Here is a 25,091-nt window from a genome sequence, read left to right on the forward strand (position 1 = left end):
GGGTGCCCACTGGAGGAGGTGGAAATAGGAAAGGCAGTGAGGTCTGTCCCCAAATCATAAAAGTGGGTGCCAACTGGGGTATATGTGGAAAAAGGAATGGTAATGAGGTCCCTCCCCAAGTTGTAAAAATGGATGCCCTTTGCAGTATGTGTGGCAAAAGGAAAGGCAATGAAGTCTCTCCCCAAGTTGTAAAAATGGATGCCCACTGGGGTATGTGTGGCAAAAGGAAAGGCAGTGAGGTTTCTCTCCCCCCACCAGCTGTAAAATGGATGCCCACTGGGGCAATGGAAGGGTTGGGTAGGGTTGCAAAAGGTTTTCTTGCGTGGCCAGCGAAAGGCTGTTACTGATTAGTGTAAGTTAGTGTAAGGATCGATCCGATGTTTTAATGGCTCCGTGAAAGCGAGAGCAGCAGGAGGGGAGGGGAACAAGAGACAATGCTACTTTGGAAGACTTGGATGCCTGAGAATGAATAAAAGGCCCCTGATTGATGGTGATGTGCTGTGAGCTCTGGAAGAGAGAAAGAAAAGAAAAGAAAAGTGGGGAGTGGGTGCACTTTCCCACCCCATCCTTCTTTGTGCAAGCAGAGGACTAGAGGTTGAATGCCAGCCTTCAAAGTCAGAGGTCCAGGGAATGGAAATGGTGCTGAAAGGGTTAAGCGGTCGTCTTTCTGCTGAGTGACCCTCCGCAAAGAGAGGTGCAAGTTGCCCCAAGATTTCTATGCAGCTTCAGTCACCTGGAAAAAACACATCAAAACAAACACCCCCCACCCCCAAGAATAATCACAGAAAAAAGAAAGAATGGGGTAGTTTGAAAGGTACAAGGGATGGCTCTCTAAAGTCAAGGCCCAGGGGAAAGATGCATTGGTTTTAGTTGAATGTAAGCTGAGTCTGTGGCAGAATTTGCTGCAGTTAGTTGGTCATCTCTCATCACAGTGTTCTTCTGTCTCGGGATCTGTATTCTGTAAATTGCCAACTTCCTGTGATAGGTCTGCTTTAGGTTTGTCATAAGTCTGAAACCGACTTGAAGGCACACAATGGCAAAGCTGAAAGAGGGCAATGTGGGTTAGGTACAGAGGGATGGTTACAAAATGTTTCTTTGGTTCTGTGGAAGGTAGCGGCTAAATTGCAAAAAACCCCAGCATGTATGAAACAGGAAAACAGTCTATAACTGCATTTTCCCATCCTGCTTTTGGTCTGATCAGATGGGGCCAGCACAAGAACAGAGTTAGGTGAGTGCTCAGTCTTAAGAATTCAGTTAAGTCAGTGCAAAAAATGCTTCTGAATGAAACAATAAAAGGAGTGGGGGAAGGCACGCACATCTATTTCCTTCAGTCTTTTTAGTAAGATATCATAAGACTACATCTGGAACTTTTAAAACTCAAGCATCCCACCAAAATTCAAGCATCCCACCAAAGCAAAATGGATGGTTTTCATGTTACCTTTTCATGATGGATTAAAAAGAAGTTTTCTTGCCTTTTGAATATTTAAATACTTGTTTAAAGTTTTTTTTTATGGAGACAACTTTGTCCTTTACAACCTAATCTATGCATTGTTCATTGGAAATAAGTTCTATAGCATTCAATGAAGTTTACTTCAAAGTAAGAGTACATTGGATTGTTGCAGCCTCAATTTACTAGGGAGTAAACTGTACCAAAGATATGTAGAGAGATAGTATAGCACCTTTGAGACTAACTGAAAGAAAGAAGTTGGTAGCATGAAGTTTTGTCTTCTTCAGATGCAATTGTACCAAAGATAGTAGGATTTCTTTTTGAACATCTCTACAGAAAAGAGTATTGTCAGTCCATGTTCAGAAAACCATGTTTTGGAAACAAAACAACAGGAACAACATATTTTGTTTGTATTATGTTATATAAAATAATCACCTGAACCCATTTTTTCAAGCCTAAAAGGTTGCATTGATATAAGTGTAGCTGAAATTATTGTGTCATCAAGAAAAACAGAAGCGGAAGGCTTAATGTACTTTGCATCTTAATGAATTTTGTACTCTATGAAACTTTTTGTTTGAACTGCTGAGAAAATGTTAATATAGCATATGCTAGTATTTTGGTAGTTAGCCCGTCTCCTTGAGAAAGTAAGAGTTTATTATGAAAAGTTTGCCACCTTTCATTTTCTACAGTTGATCTGCTTTATTGTTTTGGTTAATATTTCAGAAACCTCTAGTAAGCTGTTCTCTTCTGTTTCCCTTGCACATGATGTGATCCAAACTTCTTTTTATTGAGGGTGTAGTTCAATATTTTATCATCCTCTTAAGAGGCATCTTTTTTTTAGAAGTTTTGGTCTGTCTTAGGCTAGTAGGGATTTTTCTTTTGAAAGCTGCAGAATTAATATTGCAAGAGAACATTAAGATGAGACCTCACTTATGTACTTTTTTACAGTGAGGACAAACCCAAATCAAGAACATGATAGAATTAGCCCTCCATATCCACAGATTCAACCATCCATGGTTTGAAAATATTTTTTAAAAATTCCAAAAAGCAAACCTTGATTTTGCCATTGTATATAAAAGGACGCTATTTTACTGCACCATGGTCTACTATGCAGTGGGATTGAGCATCCATGGATTTTGGTATTCACAGGGTGTGTGTCTATGTGTCTTTCCCTGGAACCAAACCCCAGCAGATACCAAGTATCTTGAGGTTACAAATCATGGAAAAATGGAATAGGAGTTGTTTGGGATAAATACATCAAGAGCAATATTTAATAACAGCTTATCTCTGCCATAAAGGTAAGGTTAAGGCATTCTCCATTGACAAGGTTGTCAAGTTGTGTCCGACCATAGGGAGTGGTGCTCATCTCTGTTACGAAGCCAAAGAGCCAGCATTGTCTGAGGCTACTCTATGATTACATGGCCAGCATGATTGCACAGAATGCTGTTTACCTTCCCACCAAAGTGGTACCTATTTATCTACTTGCATCTGCATCCTTTCAGACTGCTAGGTTAGCAGAAGCTGGGACTAGTGATAGGAGCTCACCCCACCAAGCTGCACCCGGACCTCAAACTGCCAACCTTCCAGTCTTGCTGTCAATAGAGTCAGTGTGTTAACTTTAGCCACCACATCCCATCTATGTCCACACTTCAGATTATAGTTATTTTATGAATGCACAATAAATAAATTTGCAGTTAGGAATCTATTCGCTTTCATAGTGCACAGTAACATAGTGTTCTGCTTTTTAATTCATACAACTATAGTTAAGAAAAACAAAATACATCAGTCTGCATACTATTCTTGTTTTCATCACAGTGAGCCTTCTACTGAGAAAGGGACTGGACTCTGAAACAATATCCAAAGTGTTTTTCTCATTTTTTTTAAAATGAAAAATGCGTGAAAATAGATTTTACTATATAGTCTGTCAAGTGAGTACAGTCAGCCCTTCTTATACACAGATTTTTTATACACGGATTCAAGCATACACGGTTTGAAAATGTTCCAAAAAGTATAAATTTACCTTGATGTTCCATTTTTTATTAGGGACACCATTTTGCTATGTCATTATACTTAATGGGACTTGAGCATACACGGATTTTGTTATACACGGGGGATCTTGGAACCAAACCCCAGCGTATAACAAGGATCCACTGTATATATTATTTGTTGCAGTTGAGTGGTAATTAATTGAGCATATCGATTGGTATTCTACAGTGTTGCAAAACATAGGACATTGGAGATAGATTTACATGTACAAAGCTTTTAACATGTGTTAACAAATGAGTTTTTAGTAAACCTCTTTCCATCTCCCAGAAAGAGAAGGAAAGAAATTGGAAATTCAAAGGGATCTGTTAGAAGCTCTTCTGTCATTTCTTACATCTGTAAAAAATCTCATTTCCCATTCTCTAAACTGTTTAATTGCTTTGGTAACATAATTTTCAATTCCATAAGACATGCTTTGTGTAAGACTTCGACAAGTTTTGTGTGGGACTTCAACAAGTTCCTTTAATAGTTTTTCAATGTCACTTTTCTTTCAAGTGCTCTCGTAAGTAATGTATGCCTGTGCTATTTCTTCTGAACTGCCAGTGACATTTTAAATCATAGAATTGGAAAGGACCTTGACTTTATGGTGCAGAACTGGATGTTTGAAACTTTCTAGTGAAGCTGTATGTAATTACTCTAGGGATGTGGGACTCTTTGTCAAATCATTGTAGTGATAGGTCTGTTTAGCATTCTTCTAAGTGTGTACCTGATCATGTTATGTAAACATCATATGTTGATGGCATGTTCACAATGCATCATCTTGTAAAATGAAGAAGTGAATGCAGTGTACTTTGATTTGGTAGGCTACCTTGTGCCCCAGCTTTGGGAGAAAAAAGTGAATAAAGAAATAGGATAGAATAGAATATTGTAAGGTTACTAATTTTTTATGCAAGGCAGGCAGCTTATCCTGGTGAAAAACAAAGGAAAAAATGTTTATTTCATTTTAAGGGTGGCCTAAATATTCTAAATACACAGATTTCATCTGATCTTGGAAGCTAACTAGGATCAGCTCTGGTTCTAGGACGGAAGATGGCCAATTAATGCCAGGTGCTGTAGGCTATATTTCTAAGGAGGGAAGTGACAAAACCACCTCCTGAGTATTCCTTGCCTAAGAAAACCCTATGAAATTTATGGGGTTGGCATAATTCGACAGGCAACTTGAGGGCACACACACACAATTTTTATTAAAGTATTTGGAAGCAGTCTTTTCTATGCGTTCCTCTAAGAACAGTGATGAAATTTAATATTCACCTTCCCTGGAAAAAGACCTACTGAATTCAATGTTGTTTACATTTGATTAGAGAGGGCCAGGATTAAATTGTTAGATTTCTTCATAAACATTTGTCTATGCAGTATAATCAGTAATTTTCAAGGGACCATGTCACTTTCATTGATTGTGAGAATAACAGGCTGGGTGAAGGAGGACTAGAGGGAAGTCAATAAATGGATAAAACCTAATACCTGGGATTACTGCATTTTCTTTTGACAAAACCTATTACATGGCATTTGACGGGCACAAGTTCACCAGGTAGCATTTTTTATTGGTGTTGTAACACTGTAGCACTGTAGATAAGCCCCACCTGTTGAGCTGTTAGTGGTTTCTCTCACAAAATGATGTATTAGGATGGTGATTATATCCGCCACTAAAGGAGATAGCTTACTAATGCTTACTAATATCTGGATTCACTGTAATCATATTGCACTTAGGTTCATTTGACAAAGAAAACTTGAATGAGAAATGCTTGAATGGGAGAAGATGGAGTTATTCTACCACCTAGAAACAACTAAATTTGAAATGGTAGCTGAGAAGTCAAGATAACTTAAAATCTTTTAGGGCTATTCTGAAATAAATGATTAAGATTGCATCAGTCTCAGCTTTTAGTTTGGAGAGTGAGGATCTGAAAGATATATTTTGAAATCCCAACACAAAACTTTCCATTTATGCTGTTCTGACCTGATTATTCAGTTTCATTTCTATACAACTTTGTTCTTTTCAAGTGCAGAGAGGATTTAGGGTGTTTAAACAGCAGTGAATTGCATGACAAGTATGCTTTCTGTAAAATAGAGGGAAAATCCTGTCTGTTTAAGAGGTAATTCTGGTGTGTAAAGAAGTATTTAACGGCTTAACCCAGGAGTTAACTGACAGGATTGATTAATGTGTAAGATAATGACCCTGACTTCTGGCTCATTGGCTCAGCTTTCCAGGGGTGATTTAGAACACAATGAAAGGGAATAAAGAGCAGTTCAGAAATAATTGTTCATAATCAGGAATGTCTTAAACTTAATGTTGGTTTCATACTGCATTGTTTCAACTTTGTCTGTTATGTTGCCATGGATTAAATGGGCTTAATCATTAAATCAGATCCACTGACTGGTGTAAACATGAAAGAATGTGTATTACCTTATCAACAATCTGATTTATGAGTTATTTTTACTTTTTAAAAGTGCTTTTGAGACAATGTAGTGTAACTGTTGGGGGAAAGAAAGACTATGTTTTCCTGTGAAACAGCTGAAAAGATATATTTTTGAGTACTCACTGGCTATATTTTTGAGTACACACTGACTATATTTTTGAGTACTTACTGCACATAATTGCAATAGACAGTGAGATTAGACAGGGGGTGGGGAGAAGCAGGTTAACACTTTAAAAAGAAAACTTGAAACCAGCCAAGAATGTCATCAGGTTAAGCTTAGTTGCAAATATAAAGATGTGTTTAATCCAGCTATGGAGAACCTTTAGCTCTTTGGATGTTCATGATTTGGATAGTCAGGTTTTACCATTAATCAGACTGGCTGGGGCCAATGGGAAGTGGAGTTCAACAACTTGTAGAGGTCTACAGTTTACCTAGCTCCGGTTTACCTCTTTCCTTGGCAGCCATTTTCTCTGCTCAGCCCTTCCCCATCTCCCAAGCTGCCTTTCCACCTGCATGGGCAAGAATTGTGACTGTGCCACCCCGAATATATCTGCTTTTGTATGATTTCAGAAGCCAGGTAGGCCTAGGCTGGTTTAATACTTGGTAGAGAGTACCAGGGATCTTCATGGAGGGCTTTTGAAGACTCCTAGCCAAAAGTAACTCTGAGTTGATGATACTAGGCCAAATTGACCAATGGCAGCTTCCTGTGTTCAGAGATTCAGAATTGTTATATCTTTCCATTCTCCCCCCCCCCCTTCAAGACGAAAAAGGGGTGGGAATATTCTGAGTGGCCACACAACAGATTAAGCAGACATTGATTGGCCTTTCATGTAGTATGTGACTTCTGTTTTTGAAAACTCCAAATAACACAAAATGGAGCAACATGTATAATTGTATCTAGTATGGTGCTTAATGCTATTGTAAATACTTGTATTAAGGAACATGGTATTTTGAAGTAATTGGGTCCTACCATGGTGAGTCTCTTTAATTAAAAAATGGTTTTGGTGATCCAAATTCAGCCTTGTTTTATGTCTTGTCCATATTTCTAATTGCTCTTTATATGAGAGCCAGCATGGTGATGTGGTTTGAGCATTGGACTATGACTCTGCAGACCAGAGTTCCAATCCTGGTTTGGCTATGTAAACCCACTGGGTGAACTTGTGGGAGTCACACTCTCTCAGCATCAGAGGATGGTGCTGGCAAACCTTCTCCGAAGAACCTTGCCAAGAAAACTCCATGATAGGTTCACCTTAGGGTTGCCATAAGTCAGAAACAACTTGAAGGCACACAGCAATAATATTCTTGTGCACATTTCATTAATCTTTGTACATATCTCTGCTCAGCTGAACATGTAATATCTTGTATTATTACAACATAGTGGCTTTTAAAATTTCATGTTCCTGCGTTGGTGAAGCACAGCTATAGGGAAGCATTGCTAAGTGACAAGCAAAATCCTACCAACTTCTGTAACATCTCTTTCTACTTGTGTCAATTATATTATTGAAATTCCATGTTTATTGAGTAATAAATGAACATACTGTATCAAGCTTTATCTTAAATGTGATACATCAAAACATTGAAACAAAGTTGTACACCTTTGGGAATTAGATCCATCTAAGGAGGGAAGACTGAAAGTGCTACTAGTGATTGCATTAGACACTGTATCTGCCATTGTATGGCTGCGAAGAGCACTGTTACTCTATCTTTCAAACTGGAACCTTTTGCCATTGGTTGCTGCCATAGTTCAGAAATAATGCATCTGAGACCACTAACTGCCATGCCTCCATCCAATAAAATCCTTGGATTTGTAATTTGTTGTGGAACCAGAGCTTTGAGAGAGAAAGTGGAATATCTCACAAAACTACAAATCCTAGAATTCCATGGCACCATGGCAATTAACGCAATGTCAAACTGCATTAATTCTTTAGTGTAGATGCAGCCATAGTTAAGAACATCCATCACTTAATGGTTGAGGAAAGTACTGTGGGTTCCAAATATTTAAGTAAATTAAAAGTAAAGTAAAAAAGGGTTGTATCTTGTTAGGGACATTCATGTGCATAAGTTTCCCTTATGTGTGCATATGTCCTTTTTTAGAGTGCTGAAACTGTTTCAGTTGTACTGCTACAGATTTTCTTTTACTTGTCTTCAACCTGAGAACCAGGCAATACTGGGAAAGCTACAGTTCCTCAGTAAGAACCAGTTCAATAAGAACCACTTTTTAAGGAATGGATTCTTTAGTGAGCCATTCATAACATTTCTCTGCTTTGGCCCTTATGTTGGCCTAGTATTAAAGTTTAATAACCAAGAAAGATACAGTTAAAAGCCCCTACTGTTAATACATTAATGTATGCATAGGCTTCATCATTGGATGTTTGTGTTGAAATCAGCTGGGAAGAACAGGTCATTGGGATCCTAAGACTTTGTATCAAAATGACCAGGTATGGTAAATTAAAATACACTTCCTTCCCTTGTAACAATTTCAAGTGTTACTGCACTTTGGTCTAGAGTATTTTAGATAGGACCCATCAGGCTGTGTTGTTGAACTTATCTGTTCATTAGCTGTGCAGGAGTTACTTTGGCTTTTTGATTTTATTAGCAACCTATGTGCCAATAGATTATTTGGCTGACGAATACATCCATTAACACAATAGCTGAAGAAAAACAGAAATAAAAAAGATTATGCTTAAAATGCTATCAGCAGAGTGACCTCTGCTATGGGAGGACAAGTACAATCTTTTTGACCTTGATCATAGTCCTGCTGTATCCTCGATGAAATCCTTTGGTTCAGTTGCTATGAAACCATTTGTATTCCTGGTTATGTTCTTCCCCAAGATACTAATTTTATATAGTCAGTAGATTGAAGAACCAATCTAGTCTCCAGCAAGAAAACAGAAATGCAAGGGGCCCTTAATAGTCATTGTTGAAACTGTTGACTCCATAATTGGAAGGGTCAAAGGGATGAGAAATATAAAGCCTTGGTTCTGGCACTCATTATAAAACAGCAGAACATCTCATAGTGTCAGTGAGTGAGTAGGTGAGCATCTACTATTAGACTGCCATTATTCCTTCTTTGAAAACATACTGGATAAAAACTTTTTAAAAAACCTTGTTGTTTACACAGCAGAAATAGACTTGCACTTTTTATTGCAAATTTGCTTGTTTATAATCTAAGCTTTGACATGTGACAGAATGTCTGTTTTATTCAGCAGTAATGTTATTAAAGAAGCAAATAGTTTCACGCACTGACACTATGAGATGTTCTGTTGTATTATAATGAGTGCCAGAACCAAGGCTTTATATTTCTCATCCCTTTGACCCTTCCAATTATGGAGTTAACAGTTTTAATTATTTAATTGCAAGGAATGTTTATTGTTAGTTTTTCCTTTCACTTGTTTTGCTTTATTAACTGCTATGTATTTTGTTGTTTAATTTGCTGCTGTTGATTTGCTAAATATTTTGTTTTTGTTATTTACGGTTATTGTTGATTGTGATCTTAATTTATTGTTATTGTTCAATATGCGTAGGGTTGCCATATCCTGCCTGGGGGCGGGACTTTCCCGGTTTGGGGCATGGCCACATGGTCCTGGCCCAGTTTGGCCCCGCCCCCGGGAACCCCCAGCCCCCTACCGACACCAGGCAGGGAAAAGAGCCTCGCCTCAGCAAGGCTTGTTCCCTGCTTGGCCTCCTCCGCCAGCCAGGGAGGCGGCCTGGGAGGGCCAGGGGAAAGGGTCTCGCCTCGGCAAGGCCCTTTTCCCCTCCCTTGCCGCTTTCCCCGCTGGCCACGGAGGCTTCAAGGCAGGGACGAAGGGTCTCGCCTTGGGGAGACCCTTTTCTCCCTGCCTTGAAGCTTCCTCCGCTGGCCAGGGAGGCTTCAAGGCAGGGAAAAGAGCCTTTCTTCTTCTTTCTCCTCCTCCTCTTCTTCTGTCTCCTCTCCTCCTCCTCCTCTTCTTCCTCCTCTTTTTCCTCTTCTTCTTCCTCTTTTTCCTCCTCCTCCTCTTCTTCTCCACCTCTTCTTCTCCACCTCATCCTTCCCCTCTTCCTCCCCTTTTTCTTCCTCTACTTCCTCTTCTTCCTCCTCCTCCTTTACCCCTCCTCCTCCTCCTCTTCTTCCTCCTCCTCTGCTTCTTCCACTCTTCCTCCTCTTCTGGTTTTTGGCCAGAAAGGGAAGCACATTTCTGCCATCTGTCTAGGAATAATGCCAAATGTCCTCCATTTTTATCATGCCTAAGAAACATGCATTTATATGATTTTTTTTTTAAAAAAAACCATCAATTTTTTTGAGCGTCCTCCATTTGAAAATGTTGTCCTACATTTGTCCTACATTTATCCCAGTTTGGAGGTCCTGACTTATGGCAACCCTAAATATGTGGCTATGTTATATCTCTTTTTATTTCATGTTTATTGTTATTGCTTACTTTGTATTATTCCTCTGTTGTAAGCTGCCCAGATTCCCAGTGATTGGGCGGCATATAAATATTATTATTATTATTATTATTATTATTATTATTATTATTATTATATAGGGTGTAGAGAAATTCTGAGTCAAATAAAATATATCAACTTTGAAAGTAGTCTTTATATGTTTATCTAGAAATCTAGAAACTGAATGACTCTGATCTCTGTAAATTCCTTTATTATCACTAATTTCTTGGTTGAGCTAGTATATAAGGTTTGGAGAAAAAAAGAAAATGAAATATCTGGGGTGGATTCATGTAGTTTTCAAACAGATTGATCTAAGAAATGAAAAGCAGAAAAAGATTTATTGGTCATAGACAGCTTTAGCAAGAGAAGCTGATTATACTGCTGGATATTTCAGAATTAGAAGAACATTAATATGTTTTTCTTTAGATTAGCCTTGTAATCTTAGGTAAAGGAGATAACTGTTTCATCTTGTCTTTATCACCTTTTTAATAATCTTTGTTTTACTTGTCATAAGTTGCTCTGTGGATATGGCTACCCACCATTAGCCTAGTCTTATGCCTTTAATCTTATTGGAATTGACTTTTACCATGTGTGCCTATTATACTGTAGCTATTATAAATAGCTATGTGATGTATGAATAGGTAGTGGCAGCAGACCTTTTTTCTTGTTTTATATATAAATGAACTGGAAAGAGACAGAGATGAAACAGAAATGTGGTATGGTTTAATGCTCAGACTTTGTTTCTTTCAGAAGTCCATAGCTTTCTCTTATTCATTTTAAAGTTCTGGTGACCTTGCTGTATGGAATGGTATTTATGTTGGGCATTTAATAATAAATTTAGGTTCTTTGAACATGAGAAATAATTTTAATAATTAAAAAAAAATGGCCAGTTTGTTTTGCTTTCGTATCATAGCTCACAGCACTGACTTGCTGCTGAATGAGGTGGCTACTGATAAATGATTTGAACTACAGTACAGGCACATCTCAGTTAACACAGTCTCTGAGAAAGAACCTCCTTTTTATGAAAAGTTTTTTTTACTGCCACCGAGCCCTCTTCTTCCATCTCCTCTTTGTAGCTGGAAGTTTTTTGTTTTTTAGTCACATCAACACTGGGAAGATGATGAAAGATAGCTAGAGAAACACAGATTTTCAGCAACAGCATGTCTGCAGTAAACAATGCAATAAACTTTCAATTGGAAAAGAATGGGATTCTGATATAACAGATCCTACTGTAGCTCTGCATGTTGGCATACAGTAAGCAAGCCAAACAGCAGCTACCTCCAGAATCCCTTATTGAGCATATATGAACAGAAAAAAAGGAGAGATTGAGACAGAGAGAGAGATGGAGAGGGCAGCAGATAAACCTGCTTCACCAGGTATTCCCAATGTACTGTATTAAAAAGGATAGATTTATAAGTCTGCCCAGCAAAATGTAAAGGATAAGAAAAACTGATATTTGTGAAAGAAAAATATATATCCCTGGATGCAGTTTGGAAGAAACCTTGGTGCTTTCTGCACCGCCATTTGGGACGTCCTCCGGACGTCCCATTTTAAAAAAGGGGCGTCTCTTATAGACGCCCCTGGGCCTAGTACGGACTCCGTCCGTACAAGATGGTGCCGGCCCTTCTACATGGCCGGCGCCATCTTTGCGTATCGGACGCTGAGCGTCCGTACGCGTCGTGCCACTTGTGACGTAGCGAGCGCGCCCCTGGCGCCTCGCTACGTCGCAAACGCGACGGAAAAAGAAGCTCCATTTTGGAGCTTCTTTTTCGGTCCACGCGGGAGTCGGGCCGTGTGAAAGCTCCGGCTCCCCCGTGGACCTACTGGCGGCGGCGGTCTGTACCCCGCCCTTCTTTAGAAGTTTCAAAGTGTTTTTGTCCACTCATGCAAGGATTACCTGACTGGCTTGTTTCATTTCACATGTGCATATCTTTAGTTCAGGGGTAGGCAACCTTTTTGAGCCGGGGGCCGGGTTGCTGTCCCTCAGACAACTGGGGGGCCGAAGCCAAAAAATAAATAATTAAATAATTAAAAAAAAATTAAATATATAAATAAACCAGGACAAATGTAGGACAAAATTTTCAAATGGAAGACACTTTTTAAAAAAAAATGGAGGACACACGAAAAAATTTGCTGATTTTTAAAAAAATGTTAATATAAATGCATGTTTCTGAGGCTTCTATAGACAATTGCCACCCAAAGGCCCCGGCGGCAATCGGCGGCAGGACCGGGCTGGGGCCGGTCCCAAGGCCTCACCGGGCCACATCCGGCCCGCGGGCCGCAGGTTGCCTACCCCTGCTTTAGTTCCACAGTCTTCTGATACATATTGTTTCAGTGATTACTTAAGACTTCTCACTATGGACACTGACGGAACTGCTGCAGTCACCTGCAACACTTGTGGGATGTTTGCCTTCTTGCCTACAGATGTGGAGAACTTCACATGCATCAAATGCAAGTTGGTAGCCCTCTTGGAGGAGAAGGTCCAGCAGCTTGAGTCCAGAGTAGCTACATTTCAGCATATTAGGGAGTAAGAGGATTTCCTGGACAGAACGGAATGAATGGTCTTGGACAAGGACCACACATAGGAAGTTGCTGGGGCGGAGGAGGTCACTTCACATAGACAGGAAGCACACAGCTGGAGGAATGTCACACAGAGAACTAGGTTAATAAGGGATTGTTCTGGGAGCTCGCAGCTAGGGAATAGATTTGAAGCTCTTTCCCTTATCAAGGAGGATGAGGAAGAGCAGGATGGACAGACTTCAGGCACAGAGCAGGGAAACCTGAGAGTTCCACCAGAGGAACAGCCACTGCTAAGCCTTGGAGGAGGCATGTGGTCATAGTGGGGGACTCCTTGCTGAGGAGTACAGAAGCAGTGATTTGTAGGCCAGACAAGATGTCTTGAGAAGTGTGTTGTCTCCCTGGGGAAAAGATCCATGATGTGATAGACAGGCTGGCAAGAGTGGTCAAGCCTACTGACCAATACTCCTTCCTTTTGGTCCATGTGGGAACCAATGATACTGCAAGACACAGCCTTCAGAACATCAGAAGGGATTATGAGGCTCTTGGTAGGAAGCCCAAAGAAATGGATGCACAAGTTGTCATTTCGTCTCTTCTGCCAGTTGAAGGGCACGGTCCAGGAAGGGAGAGGAAAATAGCAGATGTAAACAACTGGCTCCGCAGATGGTGCCACCAAGAATTATTTGGATTCTTGGATCATGGGCTGTGGTTCCATGAGGAGGGACTTCTTGTAATGGATGGGTTGCATCTCATGCCAGCTGGAAGAAATGTTTTTGCCAACAGTCTCAAGAATTTGATCAGGAGGGCTTTAAACTGAATTACATAGGGGAGGGAGATAATATTATGGAAGGCAAAAAGGATGGAGAAAATAGTCAAACTGGCATAGTGGAAACAAGATAAACAGTGCAAAGACCCAACAGTGGGAGGCAAAAAAACTTGCACAGGCAGCAAGTAAATAAGACCCATGGGCTGCGATGTCTCTACACTAATGCACAGAGCATGGAAAATAAGCAAGATAAACTCATAGGATAACAAAGCAAATATGATATAATAGGCTTCACTGGAACCTGGTGGGATGAGTCTCATGATTGGAATGTAGGAATAGAGAGGTATAACCTTTTTAAGAGAAATAGACCAAACAGGAAAGGAGGAGGAATAGCACTATATGTCAGAGATATTTACACCAGTGAAGAGATCCAGGACATCAGTCATGGAAGCCAGGTGGAGAGCATTTGGATAAAAATTAAAGGCAAGGGAAACAACAAGGATGTTATGGTGGGAGTCTACTACAGACCCCCAAGTCAGATGGGGGAATTTGATGGTGCCTTTCTAGAACAGATGACTACACACTCAGAAAGGAGAGTGACTTCAACTATCCTGATATTTGCTGGAATTCAAACTCAGCCAAATCTTCAAGGTCTAGCAAATTTCTCACTTGCCTGGAAGACAATTTCATGGTCCAAAAGGTGGAAGAGGCAACAAGGGGGTCAGCTATTTCAGATCTGATCCTAACCAACAAGGATGACTTGGTTAATGGGGTGCAAGTGGTGGGATCATTAGGTGGAAGTGACCATGTTCTCCTGGAGTTTGTTATACAGTGGAAAGAAGAAGTTAGGCATAGTGAGACACACATTCTAGACTTTAAGAAAGCTGATTTTAGTAAACTTAGAGAAATACTAGGTGTGATCCCATGGTCAGGAATACTAAAAGAAAAGGGAGTTCAGGATGGATGGGAGTTTCTCAAAAAGGAGATACTGAAGGCACAATTTAAAACAGTTCCAGTGTGAAAGAAAAATGGGAGGTGTCTCAAGGAACCAGGACTAAGGAACTTTCAACTGAGCTTAAGTTTTAAATGGAACAATGGAAAAATGGGGAAATCACCACAGAGGAATTCAAACAAATAGCTGGCACGTGTAGGGGTAAAGTCAGAAAAGCTAAAGCACAGAATGAACTCAGGCTTGCTAGAGAAGTTTAAAACAATAAAAGGGATATATATATATATATATATATATATATATATATATATATATATATATGTCCGCAGCAAAAGGAAGAAAAAGGAAATGGTGGGGCCACTGCATGGAAAAGATGGCAAAATGCTAACAGAAGACAGAGAAAAGGCAGAATTACTCAACACCTTCTTTGCGTTAGTCTTCTCAGAAAAGGAAAAGGGTGCTCAACCTGAGGATAATGGAGCAGAGAATAGGGGAATTTCAGCACAGAATAAGCAAAAAGATAGTGCAGGAATACCTTGTTAATCTAAATGAATTTAAGTCTCCAGGACCAGATGAATTATATCCAAGTGTATTAAAAGAACTGACAAATGTAATATCGGAGCCATTGGCAATAATCTTTGAGAACTCCTGGAGAACAGAAAAAGTCCCAGTAGACTGGAGGAGAGCAAATGTTGTCCTCATCTTCAATAAGGGAAAAAAGAGGATTCCAACAATTATCATCCAGTTAGTCTGACATTAATACCAGGAAAGATTCTAGAGCAGATAATTAAACAGACAGTCTGTGAACATCTAGAAGGTAATTCCATAATCACAAAAAGTCAACATGGGTTTCAGAGAAACAAGTCATGCCAGACAAATCTTATCTCATTCTTTGATAAAATAACCAGCTTGGTAGATGAAGGGAATGCTGTGGATATAGTATATCTTGATTTCAGTAAGGCCTTTGACAAGGTTTCCCATGACATTCTTGCAAACAAGCTTGTAAAATGTGGGCTAGACAAGGTAACTGTTATATGGATTTGTAATTGGTTGACTGGCGGAATCCAAATGGTACTCAGTGATGGCTCCTTTTCATCCTGGAGAGAAGTGCTCTGTCCTGGGCCCAGTGCTTTTCAACATCTTTATCAATGACTTGGATGATAGAATTGGGAGATACTTACCAAATTTCAGATGACACCAAATTAGGAGGAATAGCTAATACTCCAGAGGATAGGATCAAAATTCAAAATGACCTGAATAGACTAGAAAGCTGGGCCAAAGCTAACAAAATGAAATTCAACACAGAGAAGTGTAAGGTACTGCACTTAGGGTGGAAAAATGAAATGCACAGATATAGGATGGGCGACACCTCGCTGAACAAGACTACATGTAAAAGGGATCTCGGAGTCCAAGTTGAACATGAGTCAACAGTGTGATGCGGCAACTAAAAAGGCCAATGCAATTTTAGGCTGCATCAATAAAAGTATAATGTCTAGATCAAGAGAAGTAATAGTGCCACTGTATTCTGCTTTGGTCAGGCCCCACCTAGAATATTGTGTCCAGTTCTGGGTACCACAGTTCAAAAAGGACATTGAGAAACTGGAGCGTGTCCAAAGGAGGGCGACTAAAATGGTGAAGGGTCTGGAAACCATGTCCTATGAGGAATTACTTAGGGAGCTGCGGATGTTTAGCCTGGTAAGAGGTGATATGATAGCCATGTTTAAATATTTGAAGGGATGTCATATTGAGGGAGCAAGCTTGTTTTCTGCTGCTCCAGAGAACAGGACCCAGAACAATGGATGCAAGCTACAGGAAAAGACACTCCACCTAAGTTAGGAAGAACTTCCTGACAGTAAGGGCTGTTGGACAGTGGAACAGAGTGTGATGGAGTCTCCTTCCTTGGAGGTCTTTAAACAGAGACTATGATATTTAAGCTGCTCTTCTTCTTGTGGTGCAGGAACCTATCCCCATTCTTTCTGTTTTTTTTCCTGCCTCTGGTATCAAAGTTTCTGTTAAAGAAGTAATGCCCAGGAACCCATCTACTTTGTTAATAGGTATGCCTGCACATCCTTCTAAGTAGGAAAATACCGAATAATAGAACCTATACTGTGTTTTGCTCACCTTTTCTAAACTTTCTATTACAAATCACTTAACCTGTTTTAGTGATGTTAATTGAAAATCTTATTAGCAAGTCCTTTTTAAATCCTCCTTGTTTTGTTCTGCATCAGAGCCCTGGGTTCATTTGATATATCATGAATACATCAGTGTAGTAAAGGTTTATATCACTGCAGTGATGATTTAGTTGTGTGAAGTGGCTATTACAACTCAATTTAGGATTGCAAATATTCTATCAGTGGACCTGCCATTTGAGGTAAGCCATTTGAATGGAAAGCCATTTGAATGGAAAGCCTGTTACTTAACTGCCACTCAACTAATGATGTAAATTGGCTCTTTGTTAGCATGGATTTGTTCTGTTCTCAGCAACTAAAGAGATTTGTTTTGAGGGTTTTCTTGTCTGTGCAGTTTGCTAGGTCATGCTGACACATATGCTCTGTATGTGGAGGGGAGACAACCCTGGTTGTCCAAATTCCCTTTCAGAACTAACAAGGCCAGTTTGTGTGGAAGTGGGCTTTTGGGCATAAAGAAATTCAAGGCCCTGTAATAAGCAAAACATTGCAGCACAGAGGAAAACCTCAGGATGCCACAGAGGACAACATGTCCTACATTTCTCAACAGTGCAACCCATCAGCTAAGCCTTTAAATAGTACTGTACATATCTTAAGGGCATGAGTGGACTGATCCTGGAACTTCTTCAGATGCTGCCCCACTAAAGAATTACTTCAGTTTTACACCACTTTAACTGCCATGGCTCCATCCTGTGGAATCCTGGAATTTGTAGTTTGTTGTGGCAACAGTTCTCTAACAGAGAAGGCTAAATATCTCACAAAACTACAAATCCCAGGATTCCATAGCATTGAGCCATAGCAGTGGTGTCACATTCCTTTAATTCTGCAGTGTAGATGCAGCCTTCATTTCATATTACTGACACTCATAACTAACCATCCCTTTGAGAAAGTCTCATCTATAAATGAGCCCAGAACTTTGGCTACAATATCCATCTGGAACAATGGGAAAAGATATGGGCAAAAGGTTTTAAATATATTCAATCTAATGAAAAAATTGTCAAGATCATGTATAGAGGGTATTTGACGTTTGTACGGTTATCTAAAATGTATAAAGCAACAAACAACGTATGTTGGAAGTGTGAAGCACATGACGGGTCCTTTTAGTACATGTGGTGGACATGTAATCAGGCTAAGAAATTCGGGAAACAGATACAGTTGTTGATGCAGGTAGTGTTTAAAACTAAAATTAATTTGATAACAGAATTATTTTTATTGGGAATCCCAAATGAACAGGTCAAAGAGCTAAATTCTAAGGTGCTGCACTTCAAAATTTTGGCAGCTAGATTTTTGTATGCAAAATACTGGAAGAATCTGGAGATTCCATCTAAAGATGAATGGATACTAAAGATGATAGAGATTGCTGGAATGGACAAACTATTTTGGTAAAAGACAGATTTTTTTTTTTTTGAAAGACTGGGAACCTTTTATTCTTACATAGGAAAGAAGGCCTACGTACATTTATGGGGTTTCAATACTGAGATTTATCTATGAAGGCTGATTTGGCAAAAGTGGAAATATAGAGTAAGCAAAAATGAAGAAGTACATGTAAGTTCTAAAAATATTTGTGTCTGATTTGGAGGGTGGGAAGACAGTTTTTGTTTGTAATGGTATTAATTTAAGTGTTTGTATTTGTTTGTATTGTATTGTAGGTATTGTATTACTATGTGTTTGCTATATTGTATAGTATTTGTGAATGTTTTGTTTATGCACTAGGTGAGTGCATAGACATCTATATGTATGTCTTTTGTTAAAAAATCAAAATAAAATATTGAGAAATACTCATTTATTACACTGTGTGTATGCTGCTGTAGGTAAAGAAAACCAGATATCATTATTCTTTGCTTAGCATACAGTTGTTCATTAGCTTGTGATTTCCTTTACCCATTAGTGACTGAATCTACTGTTGGTAAACACCAGTTTTTGGGATTCCAGTGAACTTGTGGGGTTTTGTTGAGATAATCTTCTCTACCATCACCATACTTTGTTTTATGTCAGTATAAATATTATGCAAAAGAATTTACATTCTATTTCATTAATATCTGCAAAGGATTTTTGCCACTTCTGAGTCCCTTTGATATAAAAAAATAATAATCAGATAATCTCCACATGTCTAATCTCCAAATTAGACAGGATTTTAGTCTGTATAGGATTTTAGAAACAAAATTAGGCAGTGTATGGGGTCAAACTGAGACAGATTTGGACTGATCCTTAACCTTTTCCCTGTTTCATTCATGATCAGAAGATTCCAGTGATATAAATGGTAGCTTTCCTGTGGTTGTGGACAGCAAGCACTGATGCATGTATTCCTGCCCCAAATCTGTATAATATCAAATTCATTATTTTGGGCCCTCTTTCCTGGCTATTTATGATTTTTTAAAATCCATGAACCCTTATCTAATCATGTAACAAAATGAGATCTGATTTGTCCCTCATGAATCTTAATGTTGTTAATACTAAATGCACATAAGATAACATGTTGGCTTCAGTGACACAGTAACTAGAATTTCAGAATTATGTTTAGGTATGTATAATCCATAATTCCATGACACATTACAATTTATTGGCCTTCTTGCAACTGCTGCTGCTACTGCTGCTTCTATCAGCTGCTGACTTAACTGTACATGTGGAATGAAAATGTATCTGTGACATTTGGGCTTAATTGGTTCTCCTTCTCCTGCTAAAGTTTTTGTTTGATTTCTGAAACATTGTATATAGGATTTTTAAATGTATTTGCTCATCTTCCTTTCTGAGCAGGCATAAATGATTATAACATTTTAGTGAATACACATAATATCACTTACTCATAACATAACATTCTGAGCATCATTAGTAAGATGTTGCAAGACAACCAAAAAGTAGCACCGGACTGCCTAACTTCAAATGACTCCTCAATGGGTTTCCTCTGTGGTAGATGTGCTTAGAAATTTTAAATGATGTTAAGATTTATTGTTCTACATTATGGGTTTCTAGTTTTAACAGGCCCCTCAAAAGGATTGCCTGGCAATTCAAAATATAACCTTGCTTGCTTTCCCCCCATATTTTCAGTTCATTAATTAGTGCTCTCCTGTGTGCCACTCACTGAAATGAAACAGCATTGCATTGCTCTAGCTATTTCTACACAGAGTGCCAAGCAGAACAAATACAATCCTATTTGACGTCGTATTGCTAGCTGCTGGATGTCTATATATGAAACTAGGTGTTTTTTGTTTGTTTTTTATTTTGCAGTTAAGATACTTGAAGATATTGCCAGTATTGTACTTGTTGGTACTGTTTAATTCTTGCTGGTATTGTATAAAAGCCCTCTGCTAACTGGCTTGTGATGTACATATTCATTGGTGTTGTACAAATATTATAATAATTGTTTCCCATCATAAATATTCTTCAAACAAAAAAGTTGTAGGATCAGAATGTTTGCTTGGTCACTTCTGAAAATGTATAGCTTTTTATGATAAGCAGGATAAATATGGGATAGAATGAAGGCTCAAAACATTGAGTATACCATTGAAAATCATCTTGAAAGAGCTCATCTAATATTTCATGTATCTTGCTGCTTAAATCTACAATTTAGATATTCTGATTCCATGTAATAATCAAGATTTAAATTTATGTAACTGGCTTTACTATTAGGAATTTGCCCTAAGTGGTAGCTTAGAAATATTTAAAATAAATATAATAAGTAAATAACTTAGACTTTTGTAGGGAAGGTACACTGTGTTTCATACTTTTTTCATTTTTTTGTTTCTAGGTGAGAGCATGCTTTTCTTGAGGTATATTGGTGCATACAGTTATTGTGTTTGTTTTGCTGTGAGCACATGAGCTGCATATTAGTTGAATTCAAAGACACAGCTGTGTTAGTCTGGAAAATCAGTATACAAAGGGATCTTGGAACACCTTTAGCCTTGTACAGACTGGCGAAAAGTGTCAGCCTGTGGGCAGGGTAAGGGCTGAGTGTCCCCATGCTCCAATGCCTAACTGCACTGGCAGGGCACCATTTTGGCACGTGCCCATTGACACAGGGCTCACCATGATGATGCACCTCCGTCACAGCACCCAAATGGCGCCAGCACACTAATTACATCTCTTGTGTCATTACCTGTGTCATTCAGATGTGTGTAATGGTTATGTTAAGTTCTGAAGCCAATATTTATTATGGCATTTCTAGTATATCCTCAGCAGATAGTTTATACATTTATGCAATGTGGCATTCAGCTTTCTTATTCTCCTCTCCTGTATTTTGGACCATCACTGTTTTAGTCTACTAGCCTCTTGGAAAGGTGACATGGCACCTTTTTTTTGGCATCTTCAGTACATTTTTGTGGTCAGCTTATTTATTCATTCAGCTATAAAATGATAGCTCAGGTGTCAGTTTGATGTTCAAAAGAGCAAAGGGACTCTTCAGATACATCTGGATACCAGTTTGGTAGATTGATTCTAGTGGCAGATGAGCTCAGCTATGGAAAAACTGAACAGATGAAATTTATAGGATACAATGGGCACAATAGGACTGACATTGGTAATTCTAGAATGATGGCCTGCTTCTCAGTACGTGTGAGAACATCTACCACTGTGGGCCAGTCTTTCAGTAAACCTTCTGTCAAGTGATGAACTGCTACATTGGAAGGAAGAATATTTTCACTTTGAATTAATTGTGAAAAAGATGATGACTCATCCAACATAAGTCGAGCAGTCACAGCTTTTACTAACAACTGTAGTTTTAGTCGTTGTACTGATAAGCTTTCAGGATGAACAGTTGCTCAATGACTGGATGTATTTTGCAAGCTGAAATTAATGATCTTTGTTATCCAGCTGCCAACATAAATCCTTTTTCTCGCTGGTTCTTAACTGTGATATATATTATGGAGATAAAAAATCTTGGAGTGAATCTTTTTCACATTTCTAACTGAAGCTGCTATAAGAAGAACATTTTCAGATAACTGCCACAATAAATAACGATAAGGAAAAAGTACACCTCTTATATTTCAGAATGGCCAGCCATGAAATCTTTGCTATCTTAAAAATGGGATTTCTGTAATATTGAAATACATGGACTTTTTAATACCACAATATCTGGTGTTCTACTGGTCCTTAAAGTGTGAGATATATGTTCATTGAGAGGTGTACACCTTTGCTGATACATATTCAAAATTACTGAGGTAGAAGATAGGCATACACCATCACCTCTCAATTTCTGCAGTGCAGCACAGGCCACTATGTACCTTTATGGTCAATGATTGCTATATGTTCTTCTCAACCTTTGTTTGTTTTTGTGGCTCACAGAAGGAAATCATTTGTGGCTCCTGTTTCACTATTCTCCTTTCACCTGTTTGGCTAGTTCTTGGCTGTGCAGAAGGGAGCAGCAGTGCTTGGTAAACGAGCATCTTTATGCCTTAGTATAATACATTTATACTGCTTTGTGTGATTGGACTACTAAGACTTCACCTGAAAATCTTGAAAATAGTGTGCTGTTGTTTTTATTGAGATTTCTTTTTTCCATTGTTAATATATAGCTGTAGTTTTTGGATGGAATTTCTGTCATTGCAATTGCACTGAAGCTTACAAATAAACATTTTACAGATATTACCTCTCTTGTATATATGTGGCTATCTTCTTGTGGCATTATGAAATATTTATATGTATGTTTGTAAAAAGACTCCATTTACTATGCATTTAAACTGATTACTTAGAGGCAGCAAAACTAGTAAATGGGGTTATCAGCTTTGCTTACCTTGTAATACTTATGGTGGGAAGACTTAAGATGCATCTCCACTGCAGGAATAATCCAATTTGACATTGCTCTAATGACCATGACTCAGTACTATGGAATTCTGGGATTTGTAGTTTTGTAATATATTTAGTCTCTGGTGTTCCAACAAACTACAAATTCCAGGATTCCATAGGATGGAGTAATGGCAGTTAAAGCAGTGTCAAACAACATCATTTCTGCAGTACAGATTAGACCTTTTAGATTACTGTATTTTCTGGCATATAAAACTACTTTTTAACCCAGGAAAATCTTCTCAAAAGTCGGGGGTCATCTTACATGCTGGGTTTCATCTTATAGGGTGAGTGCTGAAACTTCCGAGCAGGACTGCAGAATCTGTGGGCTTTGTATGCAATCCAATCCAAGCAGGCTTTGTAGACAACAAGTTTTCCTGCTAAGTACCTGCATGTCATAAGCATTTGAATTAAAATTACCATATTGAAAGCAAATCTGAAGTTTTTTTTAAAAAAAATATTTGGTGTGCACTGGAAGAGAAGAAGTCTTATATGGCAAGTATATCCCAAACTCTATATTTTAACTGGAAAAGTTGGGAGTCGTCTTATATGCCCAGTCGTCTTATATGCCGGAAAATACGGTAGTTATGCCTTCTCTCAGTCTCACCATGCTGCTGTCGCTGCATCTTTGCTTATTGCTCTTTTTGTTCCTCACTTACTTGCTCAGCTTTCTTCTGCTTCACAGGGAAGGTAAAGTTGTTGGATTGCTTGGGAGAAAGAGGCAATGCATCTTTCACACATCACTAAATACTCTGCACTAGTGTTGACATAGTTAATCACAGAGACCAGCCCTGGTGGCGCAGTGGTTTAATGTCTGTACTGCAGCCACTCACTCACAAACCATAAGGCTGCGAGTTCAATACTAGCAAAAGGACTGAAGCTCGACTCAGGCTTGCATCCTTCCGGGGTCACTAAAATGAGTACCCAGATTGTTGGGGGCAATTAGCTTACACTTTGTAAACTGCTTAGGGAGTGCTTAAGTGCAGTGATAAGCGGTATAGAAATGTATTTGCTATTGCTATTGCTTTCCCCGCTTCTTCCCTTCCTCTGCTCTTCTTTGTGCCTCATTGCACCACAAATTTACCACAGCCATGCCTTGTATGTGCTGTCAGAACAGAGCATTGGAGATGAAACAGCATGCCTATAACAGCTGTCACAACAGCCACTTTAGACAAATAGTCCCAGCTACAAGGCTGGTTTCTTCCCCCCATAGCAGAAAGAGCACAGGGAAAGTAAAGTTGTTGGATTGCTTGGAAGAAAGAGGCAATGCATCTTTCACACATCACTAAACACTCTGCACTAGTGTTGAGATAGTTAATCACAATGCAAAACAAAAAAAAAAAAAAACAAAAAAGAGAGAGAGAGAGAGAGAGAGAGAGAGAGAGAGAGAATAGGGTCTGATATCCATGAAGAATCATACAATATAATTTTCTATTTATATAATGTCTGATAAAAATTCTCATAGTAATTGATAAAGCTGAAACCTAACTCTGTCACTGGAGCAAATGAAATGCTGTGCTACTTTAGGAAGATTAATTGAAGCACTAGCATTCTTGACAGGCCAGTTTATGTCTTTCTACAACACAAAGAGAAAACCTTGTAAATTGTCAGGCTGCAGGAACAGAATTACTATGCTGGTTTGACTGTATCCTTCAAGAAGCACACAGTCATTGAGCTTGTCTACACCATCATGAAATATTTCAGCTTGTAGTTTTGCAGCTAGTTATATGGACAGACCACCTTTTGATCTCAGTTGGAATTACATTTAAGTATAAGATTCCTAATTTATCCTTGATGCACTTCCCTCTGACAGTAGCCTCCACCCACACAAAAGCAGTGCCTCTCTACAATCATAAATGAATGGAAAGTACCCTTTGTCTGACATCATATATACTGTAGTATGAAAAAGGTATTTAACACTTTTCCAGACACTGTTCAACAATTTAAATGTGTTATCTTCCAGAAAACTTCTAAATTAAATCATATTATTGTATAACAGCCAAAAGTTAGTTACTACCATGATTGACTGGATATACATATGTCTAATGAGACATCTGAACCTGATTGTATGTTGGGAAAATGTTCTACCTTCGGACGACTGAGGGAGCAATTCTGATGCCACTGGAGTTACCGTACTTTGCATTACAGCCTTTGGCTCTGTTCTTTTTGGACAGGCAACTTCCTGTTTGATAGGCTTGGCTCAGAAAATTAGTAAGTATCTCAGCCAAATTAAGAAGAACTAGTATGGGACTCTTGTTATTGAGAAAGCTATAAGGTGGTGATGGTGAACCTTTTAGAATATGAGTGCCCAAACTCAGTGGTATTCCCATACCAGGTGTCACTGTGTTCCAGGGGCAGGACTTCCAGGGCTTGGACATCTGGGGTGGCACTTCGGGAGGGGGGGGGACACAAGGAAAAAATGGAAGTCTTGACCAAATAAAAACTCAAAACAAAAAAGCCACTCATATAAACATTAAATTCATCCTTCTCAGCCCTTCTCAGAATGGAAGACCCTTTGGAATCCCTCCTGGATGGGAGGTTGAAATGGAGGACAGGTCCTGAAAAGGAGGAG

General features: G+C 38.9%; 1 protein-coding gene across 3 annotated transcripts in view; it reads left to right on the plus strand.

Annotated features, from left to right (window-relative positions):
- The window catches only part of SPOCK3 (SPARC (osteonectin), cwcv and kazal like domains proteoglycan 3), a 177,948-nt gene that overhangs the window by 2,129 nt on the left and 150,728 nt on the right, over positions 1 to 25,091 (plus strand). The window lies entirely within an intron of this gene.

Source organism: Sceloporus undulatus, chromosome 5, assembly GCF_019175285.1.
Source record: "Sceloporus undulatus isolate JIND9_A2432 ecotype Alabama chromosome 5, SceUnd_v1.1, whole genome shotgun sequence".
Taxonomy (NCBI): domain Eukaryota; kingdom Metazoa; phylum Chordata; class Lepidosauria; order Squamata; family Phrynosomatidae; genus Sceloporus; species Sceloporus undulatus.